The sequence below is a fragment of the Ascaphus truei genome, chromosome 4 (genome assembly GCF_040206685.1).
Source record: "Ascaphus truei isolate aAscTru1 chromosome 4, aAscTru1.hap1, whole genome shotgun sequence".
Taxonomy (NCBI): Eukaryota; Metazoa; Chordata; class Amphibia; order Anura; family Ascaphidae; genus Ascaphus; species Ascaphus truei.
Genome location: NC_134486.1, coordinates 1871777 through 1894955, shown reverse-complemented (window position 1 = coordinate 1894955; position 23179 = coordinate 1871777). Strand labels below are relative to the sequence as shown.

The following is a 23179-nucleotide window of genomic DNA, read 5'->3' as shown; positions in this document are numbered from 1 at the left end:
TTATGTGTGGGGGGGCAGGGATGTTTATGTGTGGGGGGGCAGGGATGTTTATGTGTGGGGGGCAGGGATGTTTATGTGTGGGGGGCAGGGATGTTTATGTGTGGGGGGCAGGGATGTTTATGTGTGGGGGGCAGGGATGTTTATGTGGGGGGGGGGCAGGGATGTTTATGTGTGGGGGGCAGGGATGTTTATGTGTGGGGGGCAGGGATGTTTATGTGGGGGGGGGGCAGGGATGTTTATGTGTGGGGGGCAGGGATGTTTATGTGTGGGGGGCAGGGATGTTTATGTGGGGGGGGGGCAGGGATGTTTATGTGTGGGGGGCAGGGATGTTTATGTGGGGGTGTTACTGTCTCAGCTGGACCTGGGAAATAATTGAAATGATAAAATCAGGACAAGCTGCATTTTCAGGACAAAGCCAGGTCACCTCCTTCTTATCAACAGTGTCCGGAAGGAGGAAGTGAGGCCGCGTCCCTGAGAGTAAGAGGAGGGCGCACATCTCCATGCAGGAGTGACTCTCTCTCCCAGCACAGCATGTGGCACTTACTCTGTGCAGGGCTATAAACTACAACTCCCAGCAGCCTCTCGGTGTGAGCATGCGCAGTGGGACACAGAGCAGTGACCCGGATGTAGTGAGTGTCTCCACTTCCTGGGACTCAGACCATTGCAAACAGAAGGAGACCCTGAGATCCGCCTGATTCAGCACAGAGACCGCAGAGGCAGCAGCACCCGAGCAAGGTGCGTGTCCCCCTGCTGGGAGCTCACCTGCTGCTGCGGGCGGGGGGTCAGGGTGGGACAATCACCCCCCAATACCAACTGCCCCATGTGTGACTCCCCCTACCCCCGTGTGTGACTCCCTCTTCCCCCATGTGTGACTCCCCCTACCCCCGTGTGTGACTCCCCCCTACCCCCGTGTGTGACTCCCCCTACCCCCGTGTGTGACTCCCCCCACCCCCGTGTGTGACTCCCCCCACCCCCATGTGTGACTCCCCCCACCCCCATGTGTGACTCCCCCCACCCCCATGTGTGACTCCCCCCACCCCCATGTGTGACTCCCCCTACCCCCATGTGTGACTCCCCCTACCCCCATGTGTCCCCATCTTCCCCCGCTCTGGAGCGCTGCGTAACGCGCTCTGCCGGGCTGCGCTCTGGAGCGCTGCGTGACGCGCTCTGCCGGGCTGCGCTCTGGAGCGCTGCGTGACGCGCTCTGCCGGGCTGCGCTCTGGAGCGCTGCGTGACGCGCTCTGCCGGGCTGCGCTCTGGAGCGCTGCGTGACGCGCTCTGCCGGGCTGCGCTCTGGAGCGCTGCGTGACGCGCTCTGCGCTCTGGAGCGCTGCGTGACGCGCTCTGCCGGGCTGCGCTCTGGAGCGCTGCGTGCCGCGCTCTGCCGGGCTTCGCTCTGGAGCGCTGCGTGACGCGCTCTGCCGGGCTGCGCTCTGGAGCGCTGCGTGACGTGCTCTGCCGGGCTGCGCTCTGGAGCGCTGCGTGACGCGCTCTGCCGGGCTGCGCTCTGGAGCGCTGCGTGACGCGCGTGATGGGTGACATCACCCGTCTCCGATGCCACCCGCAAAAGTTATAATTGAACTTTCGGCGACGTCGCTGGTGACCCGGCCATTGAATGGTTCAGAGGTTGTCACATGTGGCGACAGCCTCTGAAAAATCACATTTTATCGGGTTCCAGAATTTGCGTTGCTGCCGTCGCTCAGTCGCGTCGTGCTTACTTAAGCGAACGTGGCGACGGCAATGCGTTTGTTTTCAGGCGGCGGCGCCGGCACTATAAGCGCAGCCTAATTTAACTTCGTGGTGAAACGACAGGCGGCTAGCTGTCCCCTGCGGCTGATAGCGGTGAAATGGTCGCACTAAAACATCCCATTCCGCCTTCGTAGCGGGCGCCGGTATCTCTGCTGAGTTTATTGCCCACGATTACGCGGTGCAATTGGAAGCTGCACCGTATGACGTCCTTGTTTCCGATTGGTCTGTGGGACATTGAAAGCCGCCATTAGATTAGACACTGTCACGGTAGCTTACAGGGTTATAATATACACCAAATAACTGGGTTGAATTGAATACGACTGTGATATAATAAAGAGATTTTATTCCTTAAAAGCCAGATGGACACACAATGTTGGACAAATAACAAACGGAATATAGACACTTACTTAGGGAAGGGACAATGAAATAACCAGGACTCAGGTTAGCAGTTCATCAGGCATCCGGTATAAGAACGAAGACACGAAAGACACTGGGCATAGAGCTTACAATCGTTTATATGGGGTTTGGGCTCTATCCCCAACATTGGGACTCAGGCATTGGAGAACAATTACCTGGGTCCAATTACCTTTTGCCAACTCACGTGGGAAGCAAGATAGTACCTGCCCACAGGGGGTGGCCTTCCTCTAGTCAGAGAACCATTTCCTTAGCCCCACTCTAAAAAGCTGGCATCTCCAAGTCTGCCAGATGGGGATCAGGGTAGAAAACAGGTGCGCAAATCTCATCAGGACATGGAAAAAAGAAATGAAGACACCAAATAGTGCAATATTGTCAACTACAACAGATGTTATCAGTGTTGAAAGCTCTATAAAGTTTGCTCTCACGTGTGCAACGTGATAATAAGGCGTTGTGGTTGTTAGAAGTTACCAACTTTAATTTCCAGATAGGTACTCCGGATCAACACCAGTAATAGGAAAGGAAGGGAAATCCACATACAAAGGAGAAAAAGCAAAATAGTATAATACTGCTTTTAATATTAAAAACACAAAGTATTACCCTTACATAAGTGCCTTTGTGGTGAGCATTCAGACCACCCTGGGTCATATGGACAGACGGTTATCTTCACAGCAACAGCATCTGCTCCGCGGCCGTCACAGCATACACTGGGCTGATTAATGTAGTCCTCCACTCTGAATGTCACCAGCAAAGTGCCACTCTGTAGTCCACGACTCACCCAACGCGCGTTTCTACTTAATAGTCTTCCTCGGGGGCTAATCTAACATCCTGCACTGTTTCCCTTCCTTAAATAACCCACCGCATTAAATTGCGGAGCGTCACGTGCGACGTCATCACGCGACGCGTCACATAACGCGTCATCACGCATATTTGCATATTCTAGCGCTCAAAACTTTCAAAGTATTGGCAGTCAAAGCTGTTCCACAGCTATCCAATGGGCATGTTACACCACACATGTACTTTGCACCACAGACCTTACAGCAGTAATCTCTTCAGCACCGTCAGTCCTGTCTCCTCACCAGCTCTCCTGCATGTGTGTACAGCCTGGGGTTTTAACACCTTGATTATGCAGCTGGGGTCAGACTAATTAAGCAACCCTTCTCAACTTAACCTCGTCACTGCTGCACTGCAAGCCTAAACATAGGTTTTCCAGGCATATGGCTGGTGACGTTCATTCACCGTGTCACACCTCAAAGAAACAAATAAAGTTAGTTTGGCAAGATCTCTCCTTCATAAATCCATGCTGACAATTACTAATAATTTTGTTTTCCATTAGGTATTCCTGAATATTATCCCGTATTAAACCTTCAAGTAGTTTCCCCACTATTCCCCACAGCAGTTGTTGGGCCCCCGGTTCTTCCCCGCAGGTGTCCCCCGTGAGTCCGCAGCCTTGTACCCTTGGGCCCTCAGGTGGTCTCCAGAGGTCCCCGCAGACCTAAGGAACCAACCCTGTATGTAAAAATAAATAAACCTGTCATATAAATTTAAATAAATATCCCCCCCACCCAACACATACAGTAATGTGCAAAATAACTATTATCCAGATATGGATAATAGATTATTTGCCCATTATTAAACACTTAAAACAGCATCAATAAAGTAAATAAATAGAGTTCTACTTACCCCCTGGCAATGTAATGGCGTCCGGTCATCAAACGCCTTCCGTTGGCAAAAAAATACATTGCAAATACTTTCAAATGCCAGTTAACCCCTTAATCACCTTAGCGGTTAATAACCACGAAAGTAATTAAGGGGTTAACCCACCCTGCAACCATTCATTTGTACAGTGAGTATAATATATATATATATATATATATATATATATATATATATATATCACCAATATACAAATTACCCAAATATGCAGAAATAAAAACATGAAATCTGAATCTCAAAAACAGCACATTGCATGTGAAAATTAAACCAGCTCATTGCATCTGAAAATAATATCAGGACATTGCAAAATAAATTATCTCATATCTTCCAACAAAACAGCACCTAGACAAATATATACCAAATGGCATTCAAACAATTGCATTTTAGTGTGCACGTGATGCAATTAATCTGTGCATCATTTAACACTATGCCAAATCAATGTTCAACATAAAATAAACAATTACCAACAAGATACAATGCCATCCAAACAATCAAATAAAAAGTAAGCAAGTAAACATTAAAAAAATTACCATCAAATCAAAAATCAATTACAATCCAATCAAAATCAATTACACAATTCCGTATTCAATTCCTAAAACCAAACCATTGTGAAAAACATTTGCAAAACAATCATGTAGTATCCCTGTGTGTATGTATCTCCAACTATCAGGGGAACTTGCCTGCATGCAGTGTGATTGTGACAAATCTATTACAGAGTGCTTTTCCTGGTAATGTACAGGTTAATAAAAGCTTCAATCAGACTTAGAACTTTTGCAACTTATATTGACAGATTTATTATAAATCATTCTTCCTGGCAATGCACAGGTTATTAAGAATTTATATTAGTGTAGGGACCCTTGAAACGTGGTCTGCCGTGCAGTTTGGCTCAAGGGCTTACAACAATTTGGCCAAAATGTTAAACTAAAAGACCATTTTATTTATTAGTTATTTATACATGTATATTTAGGCACTGTACCGTATATAAGTTTTTTTGGATGTGCACTGAGCTTTGTCTGTGTTTTATGTTATGTCTCTGGTTTTAAATATATATTGCCATGCTCAGTAGCACTCCTCTGTGAAACTTATATATATGTTGTGGGTATTTTGGGGGTTCAATTTGAGCTTGTAGGTGTTCTGTATGTTTTATAATTCGTGTGCAGCTAGTCTTGGCTGTTTTGGAGGGTGGCAACCTCCTATCCAATTGAAGCTCACTCCCTCCCACATTTAAATGGTTAAAAGCTCACTCCATGGCATTTTCGACTATCAGGGGAACTTGCCTGCATGCAGTGTGATTGTGACAAATCTATTACAGAGTGCTTTTCCTGGTAATGTACAGGTTAATAAAAGCTTCAATCAGACTTAGAACTTTTGAAACTTATACTGACAGATTTATTATAAATCATTCTTCCTGGCAATGCACAGGTTATTAAGAATTTATATTAGTGTAGGGACCCTTGAAACGTGGTCTGCCGTGAAGTTTGGCTCAAGGGCTTACAACAATTTGGCCAAAATGTTAAACTAAAAGACCATTTTATTTATTAGTTATTTATACATGTATATTTAGGCACTGTACCGTATATAAGTTTTTCTGGATGTGCACTGAGCTTTGTCTTTGTTTTATGTTATGTCTCTGGTTTTAAATCTTTTTAGAAAGGAAAGGTATACAGTGATAAACCAAATAAGTAAACGTGGGAAGGATGTTGATCCAGGGAGAAATCTAATTGCCATTATTTGGAGTCAGGAAGGAATTTATTTCCCCCTTATGATATTTCCCTTCGGATTTTTGTTTGCCTTCCACTGGATAAATATATATGGTAAATATAAATATAGGATAAAGTATCTGTTGTCTAAATTTAGCATAGGTTGAACATGTCTTTTTTCAATCTTATCCACTACGGTATGTAAGACATAAAATGGAGCAATTGAGGCGAGTTTAGGTGTCTATGTATACTTCTCTCACCTATCTTTACACTATATATTTCTATATGGTTGGGTTAATATCATTAACTCACTAGTAAGACAGACCAGGATTTCCTTAACTTTACATCTCATGGAAAATTTCAATGATAATTCTGATTTGGAGGCTGTGAAGGTACACATATATAATCATTACAGTAATGAATAGATGAATAGTACAGAATATGTATTAAAATTAATTCACTGTGTTAGCTGCCAGGAACATACTGTATTGCAGGTCTTTGAGGTCCGCCACCCAAGTCATTGGTTTTTTTGTATATACAGCGGCCACAATTTTAAAGCCCTGGGTATAGAGTAAACAGAACATTTTGTTAATTAAGTAGTGATCAAGTAAATTCTGCAAAGTATTTTTTATTCATAATTTGCTTTACAGATTGAAAACATTTGAGTTCTGTCTTTTTTGTTTACTTCTGTTAGAGAACTGCCTAAACGAGGAGCAGAACTGGAGCGCTGATATGTCCAGAAGCTCGTTCACTTCCTGCACCCCTGAAGTGCCAAAAACCAATGATTCCTACCACATGTTGGACACGTGCAAGGAACCAGTGCCACATGATGGTGAATTTACAGGCCTTGTACAGCTCACAGCACAGACTGACTCCAAGTATGGGACAAGCAAAAGATACCGGAGTGATTCAAGAAGGAGCTGCAGTGCTCAGCTTTTTGTGTGTAAGTGTGGGGAAAACTTCTCACTTAATAGGGATTTGATCACACACCTTTGTGTCCACACTAGCAAGCAACCCTTTACCTGTAACGACTGTGGAAAACATTTTTCACTGAAGGGGAAACTCCTATCACACCAGAGGATTCACACAGGGGGGAAACCTTACACATGTTCAGAGTGTGGGAAAAGCTTTTTACAGAAGGGTCATCTCGTCACACACAAGAGGATTCACACAGGGGAGAAACCGTACACATGTACAGAGTGTGAGAAACAATTCAGTGATAAGAGCAGTTTCCTCAGACACCAGAGGATTCACACAGGGGAGAAACCGTACACATGTTCAGAGTCTGAGAAACAATTCAGTGATAAGAAAGGCCTCCTCACACACCAGAGGATTCACTCAGGGGAGAAACCTTACACATGTTCAGAGTGTGGGAAAAGCTTTTCACGGAAGGACAATCTCGTCACACACCAGAGGATTCACTCAAGGGAGAAACTTCACACATGTACAGAGTGTGAGCAACAATTCTGTGATGAGAAACGCCTCCTCAGACACCAGATGATTCATACAGGGGTGAAACCTTACAGATGTACAGAGTGTGAGAAACAATTCAGTGATAAGAGCAGCCTCCTCACACACCAGATGATTCATACAGGGGAGAAACCTTACACATGTACAGAGTGCGAGAAACAATTCAGTGATAAGAAATGCCTCCTCAGACACCAGATGATTCATACAGGGGTGAAACCTTACACATGTACAGAGTGTACAAAAAGGTTTTCAAAGAAGGACCATCTATTCCAACACCAGATGATTCATACAGGAGAGAAACCTTACACATGTACAGAGTGTGAGAAACAATTCAGTGAAAAGAGATGCCTCCTCAGACACCAGAGGATTCACACAGGAGAGAAACCTTACACATGTACAGAGTGTGAGAAACAATTCAGTTTTAAGAGCAGCCTCATCATACACCAGAGGATTCACACAGGAGAGAAACCTTACACATGTACAGAGTGTGAGAAACAATTCAGTTTTAAGAGCAGCCTCCTCAAACACCAGAGGATTCACACAGGAAAGAAACCTTACACATGTACAGTGTGAGATAAAGAATTCAGTGATAAGAGCAGCCTCTCCATGCAACAGAGGATTCATACAGGGGAGAAACCTTTCAGATGTACGGAGTGCGGGGAAACCTTTTCACGGAAGGAGTATCTCCTCAAACACCAGATGATTGAATACGTGAATAATGTCCCCTCTGTGTGAGTGTGAGAAGCAATTCATTGGTAAGAATGCCCTCTCCCATATTTGTTACATATGCCTTCTCACGAGGTCCCAAGGGCCATAAAAGACAACCCATTACTATTCAGCACATATAAAGCGTGGTATAGAGCCAGGAAAACACTCTCTTTACAAAGGAACAAGTCGCTATTTCTACCGTTCACTAAAAACCTGCGGTTTCAGGAAGGGAAGGCGAATTACCCTTTTGAGGCCTGGGAAAAGAAGGGAATCCTTGGAATAGGGCAGCTCCTGCATAAACTAAATCACACAATTTACTCATTCCAGGAACTGAAAGATAAATACGCACTACCTAACACACAATTCTTTGCATACCTACAGGCCAGGCATTACGCACTGACATCACTAAACGACTTACCAACAGCAGATAGAGACAATCAACTTGACGCTCTCTTCCAAAGGGAAAAATATGGGAAAATCTCAATATCAAATTTTTATCAATGTCTGAAGAAAACATTACGTTTTGATGGCAACACACCGGGAATGGGAGCTCGGTTAACAGACTGCCCAAATCTAAATATGGAGACTATCATGAGACAGTTTGGGAAATCGTTGAAAATCATCCCATCCACAATATACCAAGAAATGCACTACAACATTTTACATAGAACATATACTGCGCCCAAATTCAGATACAAAGCAAAACTATCTCTGGACAGTAAATGTACAAAGTGTGCAGCCCCACAGGCAGATCTTATGCACTGCCTATGGAACTGCCCAGTGGTCCAAGAGTTCTGGTCACGAATAGGCGAGTACTGCAAAGATTCCCTAAATACTAGTGGTCCAAGAGTTCTGGTCACGAATAGGCGAGTACTGTAAAGATTCCCTAAATACAATAATCCATATAGATCCCGAATATGCGATTTTTAATATAAACCTAAACGCTGAAGGGGCAGCAGGGGACCAAACTGATAACAGCAAACTGAAACAAATGATAGCTATGGCCGCAAGGAAAACAATCTTGCAACAATGGATACATAACACTCCCCCATCTCTGCAGCTGTGGAGGGAAAAAATGTTTAGTATATTCACATTAGACTGGGGAGAAGCCACGACGGGCAACGAAAAAAAAGCGGAACGATTCTTCCAAATCTGGGAAAGCTTCATTGCCGCACAGTCAGACGAGACAAAGACAAAAATCAAAGAAAACTTAAAACACACAACATGGTAAGCAACACGCACACTAACTAGGAATCCCCCAATAAGATTCTGAACACTACACCATCAATAAAAAAAACAGACGGGGGGGGGGGGGGGTTAGAAAAGTACCCAATAGGACTATGGACGATACCATAAGACTAGTGACATAAATACCTCGGGATATCAGACAGAGGTGTATGGGTCGAACAGGAGTGGCGAAAAGAGTACAAACATACTGAAGGGGGGAAGAGCACTTATATAAAATGACTTGGTTAGTCTGTCAGAGGTTGAAAACAGACGAAGCAAAAGCTGGGGTACTATCAAGAGGGAATAAGTTGAGGGTAAAATGATATAACGGATTGACATAGTACAAGTAAATGTTTACAAGTTGAGTTGAAGCTTCAAGTGTTACTATAGTAAAAATAAAAAGGAAATAATGCAAAACAAATATTGTATGGAACATAAAGAGATACCTGTATAAGAATCTGCTACATTATGCATGTTAAAAATATACTGTACGTACAAGTCTGCAGAATTTCCAATAAAAATATTTATAAGAAGAAAGAAGAATGTCCTCTCCAGACACCAGATGATTCACACAGCGGTGAAACCGCTCCGATGTACAGTGGGCGTGAAAATTGGTTTATTAGCAAAGGCTTTTTTAATTTTTTTTATTTTATGTAATGTATTTTATTTTGTGGTTCTTTTTAATTTTTAGGTTGCCGTTGATATGGAAATCTGGACTAAAAGGGTCTTTTTGTTGATAGAGGGGGGCAGAGTTGCTTGTAATGTAATAACTACATGTGGTGAATGGGTTAAATGTGTGTGTATGTCTGTCCAGATGACTAATGATTCTGCTCTCATTTTAAAAAAAACTGTCACTAGACAATTTTACAATCAACAACAGGGTTGGTCATTCTTCCGGAGTGTGTGATAGACTGTATTCTGTTGTGGTGTGTTTTTACAAGATAAAAACAGATATAGAATTGTTGAGAAAAGACAAGTCAGCCTTTTAATATAGAATTGCTGTCACGGTAGCTTATGACAAGATATAATGAACACCAAATATCTGGGTTGAACTGAACGAGGCTTAGATATAATAAAATATAATTTATTCCTTAAATAAGGTGAACACAGCAATATAGTACAATTAACAGACAAGAAGATAACACTTAGGGTTGGGGGATGGAGAAGTATCCAATAGCAATTCTCCAACAGTCCAGTGACATCAAGATGGAATCAGAAGCACAACTCCAGCAATCCAGTGACATTCAAGATGGTATCAGAAGCTCAACTAAAAACTGTAGGCTTGACACAGTTTATATACCTGTGCAACCCTATTGTTAACATTGAACACAGCCTATTGGTGAACAATTATCTAACGTGGAGACTAACAGACTACCTCATGCCCTCAGGCAACAATTAGACTGCCAGAGTTTGTTGATTGACTAATACTTAATCCCTAGACATTGGGTAACACTCAAGGCAGTTACTTTTTGATCACTGTGCTTAGGCTACTCAGCTGTTTGCCCTTCAGGACTTAGTAGCCTAGCAAATGGCGTCTGCATTTTCAGAACAGATCCAAAAATAAAATACATATACACTTTAATATCTACACATATTAATAAGTGCCATTCTGGTGGACTCAGTGGGTCGACCTTTGCCAGTTTTTAATGCCTACAGTGACTCCACATATTGGCCAAATATGAACTCTCTGCGACCTCCCGAACTGGAGATACAGTAATGCACTTTAAAACATTAAAATACATGCTTATAATGAAACCATGGGAACAGGGGAACATACATTTTCAAGGTATATCAAGGTGCAAACCTCATCCCTGGACCGCAGTCCAGTTAACCCCTTGTCTCTGGTGAGGTCAGGGGATGACCATATGGGGTGCAACCCCTTTAATACCGGGCCACCCCCTTTCTCCCTCTACAATTGCTAAGGAATGACAAGTCAGTTTTTGTAATCTGCTTGTTAATGTAACATGTGATGTATATCAAACTGTATAACAACTGACAGAGAGTGCCTTTCTTCAGAATCAGCCTGAAGTCTTGCATGACATTGATTCTCCCTGCATATGTTTGTATTGTAAGTATCAATAAACTTACTCTTTCAAAGAACCTGGACTCCAGTTATCGATAATCAGCCTGCATCTGAGGCTCCATAACAGCATTCATTGCCATTATGGAAATCCATGCCTGGATTGTAGGTATGGTTTACCATTGTGACAATGAGTGGAGGGGGTGTGGGTAGTTGACATGGGGAGGGTGGTTAGTCCTCTCGGGTGCGTAGCAGGAGGGGGGGTTGACCCCTTAATTAACACAGCGGTTAATAACCACTAAGGTAATTAAGGGGTTACAGGTCAGTAATTTTATTTTACTGTCGGTGCCCATTGAAGATGAGCAGGACAAGGATGGCCACTAATGTGATATAAATATCCTCTTATGTACAACTAATGTTCAAGAAAAAAATAATAACGTTTTATTAAACATATGACGTCAGCAACTCGTGAATATTATTTACAGTGCTTTAAAAATTCCCCAAATGGGAGGCCGCATGTGTTAGTAACTCTTATAAATATCCTGGTAATTATGGGTATATAATCTGTCCACAATACAACACTAGTATATGGAGTATCCTTATCAATTGTAAGTAAATACTAAGGTATATTTTAAACTCCTATTTGGACATAGTAATCTCACATCCTTTGACACCTCATGGATGTATACGGTCCGTGGAGATACAATAGTTAATCCTTTAAACTGATATTCCACTTCTAGTGTATACAAAAGAGACGTGTCTATAGCAGCATACCTCTCAGAATAGCATGCACTATAGTGCTACACACTGGTGTTATTAATCTATTGCTTCATCTTAATATAAGCAAATGACTGGCAACCAGTCTCTTGGTCACACCTGCCACCAAGGTAGTTATTTAAAAAAGAGAGCACAGATGTACTTGAACTGCGAAGATTCAGTTGAATTGAGCTCGTGTGTGTGTGTGTGTGTGTGTATGTGTGTGTATAGATCTGCTGTGTTGTGTGTTGAGCTGCTCTGTTGTGTGTGGTGTGGTGTGTGTGTTTGTGTAGCAGTAGTTTGTGTGTGTGTAGATCTGCTGTGTTGTGTGTTGAGCTGCTCTGTTGTGTGTGGTGTGGTGTGTGTGTGTGTGTAGCAGCAGTTTGTGTGTGTGTAGATCTGCTGTGTTGTGTGTTGAGCTGCTCTGTTGTGTGTGGTGTGTGTGTGTGTACACAGAGGGGGCGGCACTGTGTGGATATAGATATCTGCAGTGTAAAAGTATATAGAGGTGGATTCATGTATTTACCATTTTATTTTAATAAAAAAATCTATATAACTATACAAAAGTGTCTATTATTTATGAAATAAGCCTACATTTAGCCTATAACAGTAATAATCCCCTCAGAACAGGGCATTACTGGCCAATAATGCCCTGGCTGGGTTACCTCGGCTTCGCCTCGGGCCTTCACCTCCTCCAGCCAGGGCGTTATTGGCCAGTAATGCCCTGTTCTTCGGGGATTATTACTTAAGTAACTTTTAGTTACTATATGCTGGCTGGGTAATGTTCTCATTTTCTAATAGCCACATGCGCTGTTACCCAGATCTGGATAATAGGGATTTTGCCCATTACTGTACTGTAGGTGTTATGGGGGGGGGGGGGGGGTTGTTAGGGGTACAGAGGGTGGGTTTTGGAATAAGTTGAAACACAAACAATGGGGTAATTATTCAGCTGACTGTAGGTATGTTATTTATAAATTATCTGACACTTATGTCTTTTTTCTTTACATTTCACTCAACATACGCACCAATTTGCACTATTTCATATTCTATTTCGTAAAAATGGTGGGGGGGCTCAACCCCCAAACCCCTCCCCAGACTTTGCTATGAAATAGAATAGGAAATGTTGCAAATTGGGCACACGGAGGGAAATTTAGAAAAACTAGCTGATATACCCGGCGTTGCCCGGGATGTAATTTTCCCGCTCCCTCTCTCTCTCTGCTCCCCCCTCTCACTCTGCTCCCCTCCTCTCTCACCATTCACCTCTCCTTCTCTCCCCATTCACCTCTCCCTCTTTCCTTCTCCCCCGTTCACAGCAATCCGGTCCCCCCCCACTGCACATGAATGTGTACCCCCCTTCACAACTCTGCCCCTCCCTCCCCCGTTCACAGCTACACACACACATACACACACTCACACTGTCACTCACACTCACACTGTCACTCACACTGTCACTCACACACACTGTCACTCACACGCACGCAAGCAGAAGCAGCCTCTCCTCTCTCCCTCCCCCACCCCCCGGGCCTCTTTGTGGGGAGCAGGCTCTGTGTGAGGAGTAGGGGGGCCTCTTTAAGGGGGGCGGGTGGGGACTGTGGGGAGCAGGGGGGGGTCTTTTTGTGGGGGGCTGTGTGGGGAGCAGGGGGGGGCTCTGTGTTTGGGGACTGTGGGGAGCAGGTGGGGTCTCTTTGTGGGGGGCTGTGTGGGGAGCAGGGGGGGTCTCTTTGTGGGGAGCAGGGGGGTCTCTGTGGGGAGCAGGGGCGTCTCTCTGTGGGGGGCTGTGTGGGGATCAGGGGGGGTCTCTTTGTGGGGGGGGCTGTGTGGGGAGCAGGGGGGGGGGCGCTGTGTGGGGAGTGGGGGGCGGGTGGGGACTGTGGGGAGCAGGGGGGGTCTCTTTGCGGGATCAGAGGGGGCTCTGTGTGGGGGGCAGGGATGTTTTATGTGTGGGGGGCAGGGATGTTTTATGTGGGGGGGCAGGGATGTCTATGTGTGGGGTGCAGGGATGTTTTGTGTGTGGGGGCAGGGATGTTTTATGTGTGGGGGGCAGGGATGTTTTATGTGTGGGGGGCAGGGATGTTTTATGTGTGGGGGGCAGGGATGTTTATGTGTGGGGGGCAGGGATGTTTATGTGCGGGGGGCAGGGATGTTTTATGTGCGGGGGCAGGGATGTTTATGTGTGGGGGGCAGGGATGTTTATGTGCGGGGGGCAGGGATGTTTATGTGTGGGGGGCAGGGATGTTTATGTGCGGGGGGCAGGGATGTTTATGTGCGGGAGGCAGGGATGTTTATGTGTGGGGGGCAGGGATGTTTATGTGTGGGGGGCAGGGATGTTTATGTGCGGGGGGCAGGGATGTTTATGTGCGGGAGGCAGGGATGTTTATGTGCGGGGGGCAGGGATGTTTATGTGCGGGGGGCAGGGATGTTTTATGTGCGGGGGGCAGGGATGTTTATGTGTGGGGGGCAGGGATGTTTTATGTGTGGGGGGCAGGGATGTTTATGTGTGGGGGGCAGGGATGTTTATGTGTGGGGGGCAGGGATGTTTATGTGTGTGGGGGGCAGGGATGTTTATGTGTGTGGGGGGCAGGGATGTTTATGTGTGGGGGGCAGGGATGTTTATGTGTGGGGGGCAGGGATGTTTATGTGTGGGGCAGGGATGTTTATGTGTGGGGGGCAGGGATGTTTATGTGTGGGGGGCAGGGATGTTTATGTGTGGGGGGCAGGGATGTTTATGTGTGGGGGGCAGGGATGTTTATGTGTGGGGGGCAGGGATGTTTATGTGTGGGGGGCAGGGATGTTTATGTGTGGGGGGCAGGGATGTTTTATGTGTGGGGGGGCAGGGATGTTTATGTGTGTGGGGGCAGGGATGTTTATGTGTGGGGGCAGGGATGTTTTATGTGTGGGGGGCAGGGATGTTTATGTGTGTGGGGCAGGGATGTTTATGTGTGGGGGGCAGGGATGTTTATGTGTGGGGGGCAGGGATGTTTTATGTGTGGGGGGCAGGGATGTTTTATGTGTGGGGGGCAGGGATGTTTATGTGTGGGGGGCAGGGATGTTTATGTGTGGGGGGCAGGGATGTTTTATGTGTGGGGGGCAGGGATGTTTATGTGTGGGGGGCAGGGATGTTTTATGTGTGGGGGGCAGGGATGTTTATGTGTGGGGGGCAGGGATGTTTATGTGTGGGGGGCAGGGATGTTTTATGTGTGGGGGGCAGGGATGTTTATGTGTGGGGGGCAGGGATGTTTTATGTGTGGGGGGCAGGGATGTTTATGTGTGGGGGCAGGGATGTTTATGTGTGGGGCAGGGATGTTTATGTGTGGGGGCAGGGATGTTTATGTGTGGGGGGCAGGGATGTTTATGTGTGGGGGCAGGGCTGTTTATGTGTGGGGGGGCAGGGCTGTTTATGTGTGGGGGGGGGCAGGGATGTTTATGTGTGGGGGCAGGGATGTTTATGTGTGGGGGCAGGGATGCTTATGTGTGGGGGTGCAGGGATGTTTATGTGTGGGGGCAGGGATGTTTTATGTGTGGGGGGCAGGGATGTTTATGTGTGGGGGGCAGGGATGTTTATGTGTGGGGGGCAGGGATGTTTAGTGTGGGGGGGCAGGGATGTTTTATGTGTGGGGGGCAGGGATGTTTATGTGTGGGGGGCAGGGATGTTTATGTGTGGGGGCAGGGATGTTTATGTGTGGGGGGCAGGGATGTTTATGTGTGGGGGACAGGGATGTTTATGTGTGGGGGGCAGGGATGTTTATGTGTGGGGGGCAGGGATGTTTATGTGTGGGGGGCAGGGATGTTTATGTGTGGGGGGCAGGGATGTTTATGTGCGGGGGCAGGGATGTTTATGTGTGGGGGGCAGGGATGTTTATGTGTGGGGGGCAGGGATGTTTATGTGTGGGGGGCAGGGATGTTTATGTGTGGGGGGCAGGGATGTTTATGTGTGGGGGGCAGGGATGTTTATGTGTGGGGGGCAGGGATGTTTATGTGTGGGGGGCAGGGATGTTTATGTGTGGGGGGCAGGGATGTTTATGTGTGGGGGCAGGGATGTTTATGTGTGGGGGGCAGGGATGTTTATGTGTGGGGGGCAGGGATGTTTATGTGTGGGGGGGCAGGGATGTTTATGTGTGGGGGGCAGGGATGTTTATGTGTGGGGGGGCAGGGATGTTTATGTGTGGGGGGCAGGGATGTTTATGTGTGGGGGGCAGGGATGTTTATGTGTGGGGGGCAGGGATGTTTATGTGTGGGGGGCAGGGATGTTTATGTGTGGGGGGGCAGGGATGTTTATGTGTGGGGGGCAGGGATGTTTATGTGTGGGGGGCAGGGATGTTTTATGTGTGGGGGGCAGGGATGTTTATGTGTGGGGGGCAGGGATGTTTATGTGTGGGGGGCAGGGATGTTTATGTGTGGGGGGCAGGGATGTTTATGTGTGGGGGGCAGGGAATGTTTTATGTGTGGGGGGCAGGGATGTTTATGTGTGGGGGGCAGGGATGTTTATGTGTGGGGGGCAGGGATGTTTATGTGGGGGGGGCAGGGATGTTTATGTGTGGGGGGCAGGGATGTTTTATGTGTGGGGGGCAGGGATGTTTTATGTGTGGGGGGCAGGGATGTTTTATGTGTGGGGGGTGTTTATGTGTGGGGGGCAGGGATGTTTATGTGTGGGGGGCAGGGATGTTTTATGTGTGGGGGGGCAGGGATGTTTTATGTGTGGGGGGCAGGGATGTTTATGTGTGGGGGGCAGGGATGTTTTATGTGTGGGGGGCAGGGATGTTTATGTGTGGGGGGCAGGGATGTTTATGTGTGGGGGCAGGGATGTTTATGTGGGGGGGGGCAGGGATGTTTATGTGGGGGGGCAGGGATGTTTATGTGTGGGGGGCAGGGATGTTTATGTGTGGGGGGCAGGGATGTTTATGTGTGGGGGGCAGGGGATGTTTATGTGTGGGGGACAGGGATGTTTATGTGTGGGGGGCAGGGATGTTTATGTGTGGGGGGCAGGGATGTTTATGTGTGTGGGGGCAGGGATGTTTATGTGCGGGGGGCAGGATGTTTATGTGCGGGGGGGCAGGGATGTTTATGTGCGGGGGGCAGGGATGTTTATGTGCGGGGGGCAGGGATGTTTATGTGTGGGGGCAGGGATGTTTATGTGTGGGGGGCAGGGATGTTTATGTGTGGGGGGCAGGGATGTTTATGTGTGGGGGGCAGGGATGTTTATGTGTGGGGGCAGGGATGTTTATGTGTGGGGGGGCAGGGATGTTTATGTGTGGGGGGCAGGGATGTTTATGTGTGGGGGCAGGGATGTTTATGTGGGGGGGGGCAGGGATGTTTATGTGTGGGGGGCAGGGATGTTTTATGTGTGGGGGGCAGGGATGTTTTATGTGTGGGGGGCAGGGATGTTTATGTGTGGGGGGCAGGGATGTTTATGTGTGGGGGGCAGGGATGTTTTATGTGTGGGGGGCAGGGATGTTTTATGTGTGGGGGGCAGGGATGTTTATGTGTGGGGGGCAGGGATGTTTTATGTGTGGGGGGGCAGGGATGTTTATGTGTGGGGGGGCAGGATGTTTATGTGTGGGGGCAGGGATGTTTATGTGGGGGGGGGCAGGGATGTTTATGTGGGGGGGCAGGGATGTTTATGTGTGGGGGGCAGGGATGTTTATGTGTGGGGGGGCAGGGATGTTTATGTGTGGGGGCAGGATGATGTTTATGTGTGGGGGACAGGGATGTTTATGTGTGGGGGGCAGGGATGTTTATGTGTGGGGGCAGGGATGTTTATGTGTGGGGGGCAGGGATGTTTATGTGCTGGGGGGCAGGGATGTTTATGTGCGGGGGCAGGGATGTTTATGTGCGGGGGGCAGGGATGTTTATGTGTGGGGGGCAGGATGTTTATGTGTGGGGGGCAGGATGTTTATGTGTGGGGGGCAGGGGATGTTTATGTGTGGGGGGCAGGGATGTTTATGTGTGGGGGGCAGGGATGTTTATGTGTGGGGGGCAGGGATGTTTATGTGTGAGGGGGGGGCAGGGATGTTTATGTGTGGGGGGCAGGGATGTTTATGTGTGGGGGCAGGGATGTTTATGTGGGGGGCAGGGATGTTTATGTGTGGGGGGGCAGGGATGTTTATGTGTGTGGGGCAGGGATGTTTTATGTGTGGGGGGCAGGGATGTTTATGTGTGGGGGCAGGGATGTTTATGTGTGGGGGCAGGGATGTTTATGTGTGTGGGGGGCAGGGATGTTTATGTGTGGGGGGCAGGGATGTTTATGTGGGGGGGCAGGGATGTTTATGTGTGGGGGGCAGGGATGTTTTATGTGTGGGGGGCAGGGATGTTTATGTGTGGGGGCAGGGATGTTTATGTGTGGGGGGCAGGGCTGTTTATGTGTGGGGGGGGGCAGGGATGTTTATGTGTGGGGGCAGGGATGTTTATGTGTGGGGGCAGGGATGTTTATGTGTGGGGGTGCAGGGGATGTTTATGTGTGGGGGCAGGGATGTTTATGTGTGGGGGCAGGGATGTTTATGTGTGGGGGGCAGGGATGTTTATGTGTGGGGGGCAGGGGATGTTTATGTGTGGGGGGCAGGGATGTTTATGTGTTGGGGGCAGGGATGTTTATGTGTGGGGGCAGGGATGTTTATGTGTGGGGGGCAGGGATGTTTATGTGTGGGGGGCAGGGATGTTTATGTGTGGGGGGCAGGGATGTTTATGTGTGGGGGGCAGGGATGTTTATGTGTGGGGGGCAGGGATGTTTGTGTGGGGGGGCAGGGATGTTTATGTGTGGGGGGCAGGGATGTTTATGTGTGGGGGGCAGGGATGTTTATGATTGTGGGGGGCAGGGATGTTTATGTGTGGGGGGGCAGGGATGTTTATGTGTGGGGGCAGGGATGTTTATGTGTGGGGGGCAGGATGTTTATGTGTGGGGGGCAGGGATGTTTATGTGTGGGGGCAGGGATGTTTATGTGTGGGGGCAGGGATGTTTATGTGTGGGGGGCAGGGATGTTTATGTGTGGGGGGCAGGGATGTTTATGTGTGGGGGGGCAGGGATGTTTATGTGTGGGGGGCAGGGATGTTTATGTGTGGGGGGCAGGGATGTTTATGTTGTGGGGGGCAGGGATGTTATGTGTGGGGGGCAGGGATGTTTATGTGTGGGGGGCAGGGATGTTTATGTGTGGGGGGCAGGGATGTTTATGTGTGGGGGGCAGGGATGTTTATGTGTGGGGGCAGGGATGTTTATGTGTGGGGGGCAGGGATGTTTATGTGTGGGGGGCAGGGATGTTTATGTGTGGGGGCAGGGATGTTTATGTGTGGGGGGCAGGGATGTTTATGTGTGGGGGGCAGGGATGTTTATGTGTGGGGGGCAGGGATGTTTATGTGTGGGGGGCAGGATGTTTATGTGTGGGGGGCAGGGATGTTTATGTGTGGTGGGGCAGGGGATGTTTATGTGTGGGGGGCAGGGATGTTTATGTGTGGGGGCAGGGATGTTTATGTGTGGGGGGCAGGGATGTTTATGTGGGGGGGGGCAGGGATGTTTATGTGTGGGGGGCAGGGATGTTTATGTGTGGGGGGCAGGGATGTTTATGTGTGGGGGGCAGGGATGTTTATGTGTGGGGGGCAGGGATGTTTATGTGTGGGGGGGGGCAGGGATGTTTATGTGGGGGGCAGGGATGTTTATGTGTGGGGGGGGGGGCAGGGATATTTATGTGGGGGGGGTGTTACTGTCTCAGCTGGACCTGGGAAATAATTGAAATGATAAAATCAGGACAAGCTGCATTTTCAGGACAAAGCCAGGTCTCCTCCTTCTTATCAACAGTGTCCGGAAGGAGGAAGTGAGGCCGCGTCCCTGAGAGTAAGAGGAGGGCGCACATCTCCATGCAGGAGTGACTCTCTCTCCCCAGCACAGCATGTGGCACTTACTCTGTGCTGGGCTATAAACTACAACTCCCAGCAGCCTCTCGGTGTGAGCATGCGCAGTGGGACACAGAGCAGTGACCCGGATGTAGTGAGTGTCTCCACTTCCTGGGACTCAGACCATTGCAAACAGAAGGAGACCCTGAGATCCGCCTGATTCAGCACAGAGACCGCAGAGGCAGCAGCACCCGAGCAAGGTGCGTGTCCCCCTGCTGGGAGCTCACCTGCTGCTGCGGGCGGGGGGTCAGGGTGGGACAATCACCCCCAACACCAACTGCCCCATGTGTGACTCCCCCTACCCCCGTGTGTGACTCCCCCTACCCCCGTGTGTGACTCCCCCTACCCCCGTGTGTGACTCCCCCTACCCCCGTGTGTGACTCCCCCTACCCCCGTGTGTGACTCCCCCTACCCCATGTGTGACTCCCCCTACCCCCGTGTGTGACTCCCCCTACCCCCGTGTGTGACTCCCCCCACCCCCGTGTGTGACTCCCCCCACCCCCGTGTGTGACTCCCCCCACCCCCGTGTGTGACTCCCCCTACCCCCGTGTGTGACTCCCCCTACCCCCGTGTGTGACTCCCCCTACCCCCGTGTGTGACTCCCCCCACCCCCGTGTGTGACTCCCCCCACCCCCGTGTGTGACTCCCCCTACCCCCGTGTGTGACTCCCCCTACCCCCGTGTGTGACTCCCCCTACCCCCGTGTGTGACTCCCCCCTACCCCCGTGTGTGACTCCCCCTACCCCCGTGTGTGACTCCCCCTACCCCCGTGTGTGACTCCCCCTACCCCCGTGTGTGACTCCCCCCACCCCCGTGTGGGACTCCCCCTACCCCCGTGTGGGACTCCCCCTACCCCCGTGTGTGACTCCCCCTACCCCCGTGTGTGACTCCCCCTACCCCCGTGTGTGACTCCCCCTACCCCCGTGTGTGACTCCCCCTACCCCCGTGTGTGACTCCCCCTACCCCCGTGTGTGACTCCCCCTACCCCCGTGTGTGACTCCCCCTACCCCCGTGTGTGACTCCCCCTACCCCCATGTGTCCCCATCTTCCCCCGCTCTGGAGCGCTGCGTAACGCGCTCTGCCGGGCTGCTCTCTGGAGCGCTTATAGTGACATCACCCGTCTCCGTTGCCACCCGCAAAAGTTATAACTGAACTTTCGGCGACGTCGCTGGTGACCCGGCCATTGAATGGTTCAGAGGTTGTCACATGTGGCGACAGCCGCTGAAAAATCACATTTTATCGGGTTCCAGAATTTGCGTTGCTGCTGTCGCTCAGTCGCGTCGTGCTTACTTAAGCGAACGTGGCGACGGCAATGCGTTTGTTTTCCGGTGACGGCGCCGGCACTATAAGCGCAGCCTAATTTAACTTCGTGGTGAAACGACAGGCGGCTAGCTGTCCCCTGCGGCTGATAGCGGTGAAATTGTCGCACTAAAACATCCCATTCCGCCTTCGTAGCGGGCGCCGGTATCGCTGCTGAGTTTATTGCCCACGATTACGCGGTGCAATTGGAAGCTGCACCGTATGACGTCCTTGTTTCCGATTGGACTGTGGGACATTGAAAGCCGCCATTAGATTAGACACTGTCACGGTAGCTTACAGGGTTATAATATACACCAAATAACTGGGTTGAATTGAATACGACTGTGATATAATAAAGAGATTTTATTCCTTTATAGACAGGTGGACACACAATGTTGGACAAATAACAAACGGAATATAGACACTTACTTAGGGAGGGGACAATGAAATAACCAGGACTCAGGTTAGCAGTGCATCAGGCATCAGGTATAAGAACGAAGACACGAAAGACACTGGGAATAGAGCTTACAATCGTTTATATGGGATTTGGGCTCTATCCCCAACATTGGGACTCAGGCATTGGAGAACAATTACCTGGGTCCAATTACCTTCTGCCAACTCACGTGGGAATCAAGATAGTACCTGCCCACAGGGGGTTGGCCTTCCTCTAGTCAGAGAACCATTTCCTTAGCCCCACTCTAAAAAGCTGGCATCTCCAAGTCTGCCAGATGGGGATCAGGGTAGAAAACAGGTGCGCAAATCTCATCAGGACATGGAAAATAGAAATTACATGTGTATGGGAGCTGCAGCCTGGCACAGACACTAATGTGCTGGGGGGATACAGGGGGTAATCACAGGCAGCAGCAAGGAGCAGGTAATCCTGCAATATACTCACATATCAGCTGTACCCCTCTATATGTGTCTCTTACATACATGTGTATGGGAGCTGCAGCCTGGCACAGACACTAATGTGCTGGGGGGATACAGGGGGTAATCACAGGCAGCAGCAAGGAGCAGGTAATCCTGCAATATACTCACATATCAGCTGTACCCCTCTATATGTGTCTCTTACATACATGTGTATGGGAGCTGCAGCCTGGCACAGACACCAATGTGCTGGGATACAGGGGGTAATCACAGGCAGCAGCAAGGAGCAGGTAATCCTGCAATATACTCACATATCAGCTGTACCCCTCTATATGTGTCTCTTACATACATATGTATGGGAGCTGCAGCCTGGCACAGACACTAATGTGCTGGGGGGATACAGGGGGTAATCACAGGGAGCAGCAAGGAGCAGGTAACCCTGCAATATACTCACATATCAGCTGTACCCCTCTATATGTGTCTCTTACATACATGTGTATGGGAGCTGCAGCCTGGCACAGACACTAATGTGCTGGGGGGATACAGGGGGTAATCACAGGGAGCAGCAAGGAGCAGGTAACCCTGCAATATACTCACATATCAGCTGTACCCCTCTATATGTGTCTCTTACATACATGTGTATGGGAGCTGCAGCCTGGCACAGACACTAATGTGCTGGGGGGATACAGGGGGCAATCACAGGCAGCAGCAAGGAGCAGGTAATCCTGCAATATACTCACATATCAGCTGTACCCCTCTATATGTGTCTCTTACATACATGTGTATGGGAGCTGCAGCCTGGCACAGACACTAATGTGCTGGGGGGATACAGGGGGCAATCACAGGCAGCAGCAAGGAGCAGGTAATCCTGCAATATACTCACATATCAGCTGTACCCCTCTATATGTGTCTCTTACATACATGTGTATGGGAGCTGCAGCCTGGCACAGACACTAATGTGCTGGGGGGGATACAGGGGGTAATCACAGGCAGCAGCAAGGAGCAGGTAATCCTGCAATATACTCACATATCAGCTGTACCCCTCTATATGTGTCTCTTACATACATGTGTATGGAAGCTGCAGCCTGGCACAGACACTAATGTGCTGGGGGGGTACAGGGAGTAATCACAGGGAGCAGCAAGGAGCAGGTAATCCTGCAATATACTCACATATCAGCTGTACCCCTCTATATGTGTCTCTTACATACATGTGTATGGGAGCTGCAGCCTGGCACAGACACTAATGTGCTGGGGGGGATACAGGGGGTAATCACAGGGAGCAGCAAGGAGCAGGTAATCCTGCAATATACTCACATAGCTGTACCCCCCTATATGTGTCTCTTACATACATGTGTATGGGAGCTGCAGCCTTGCAC

At 49.0% G+C, this 23179-nt stretch overlaps 1 protein-coding gene and 1 pseudogene across 11 annotated transcripts in view; both read left to right on the top strand.

Moving 5' to 3' along the window:
• LOC142492510 (uncharacterized) overlaps positions 1-11084 on the top strand; it is a 62429-nt pseudogene extending 51345 nt beyond the window's left edge.
• An 8585-nt stretch (positions 11085-19669) lies between these two features.
• LOC142492497 (uncharacterized) overlaps positions 19670-23179 on the top strand; it is a 229331-nt gene continuing 225821 nt past the window's right edge. For 3 of the 11 annotated variants that reach the window (XM_075595166.1, XM_075595162.1, XM_075595167.1), the window contains exon 1: positions 19684-19838. The gene's annotated coding sequence lies outside the window, so the exon portion shown is untranslated. Of the gene's footprint in view, positions 19839-23179 lie in introns of all 11 variants that reach the window. The other 8 variants (XM_075595164.1, XM_075595165.1, XM_075595161.1 and 5 more) reach the window with 5 other exon arrangements.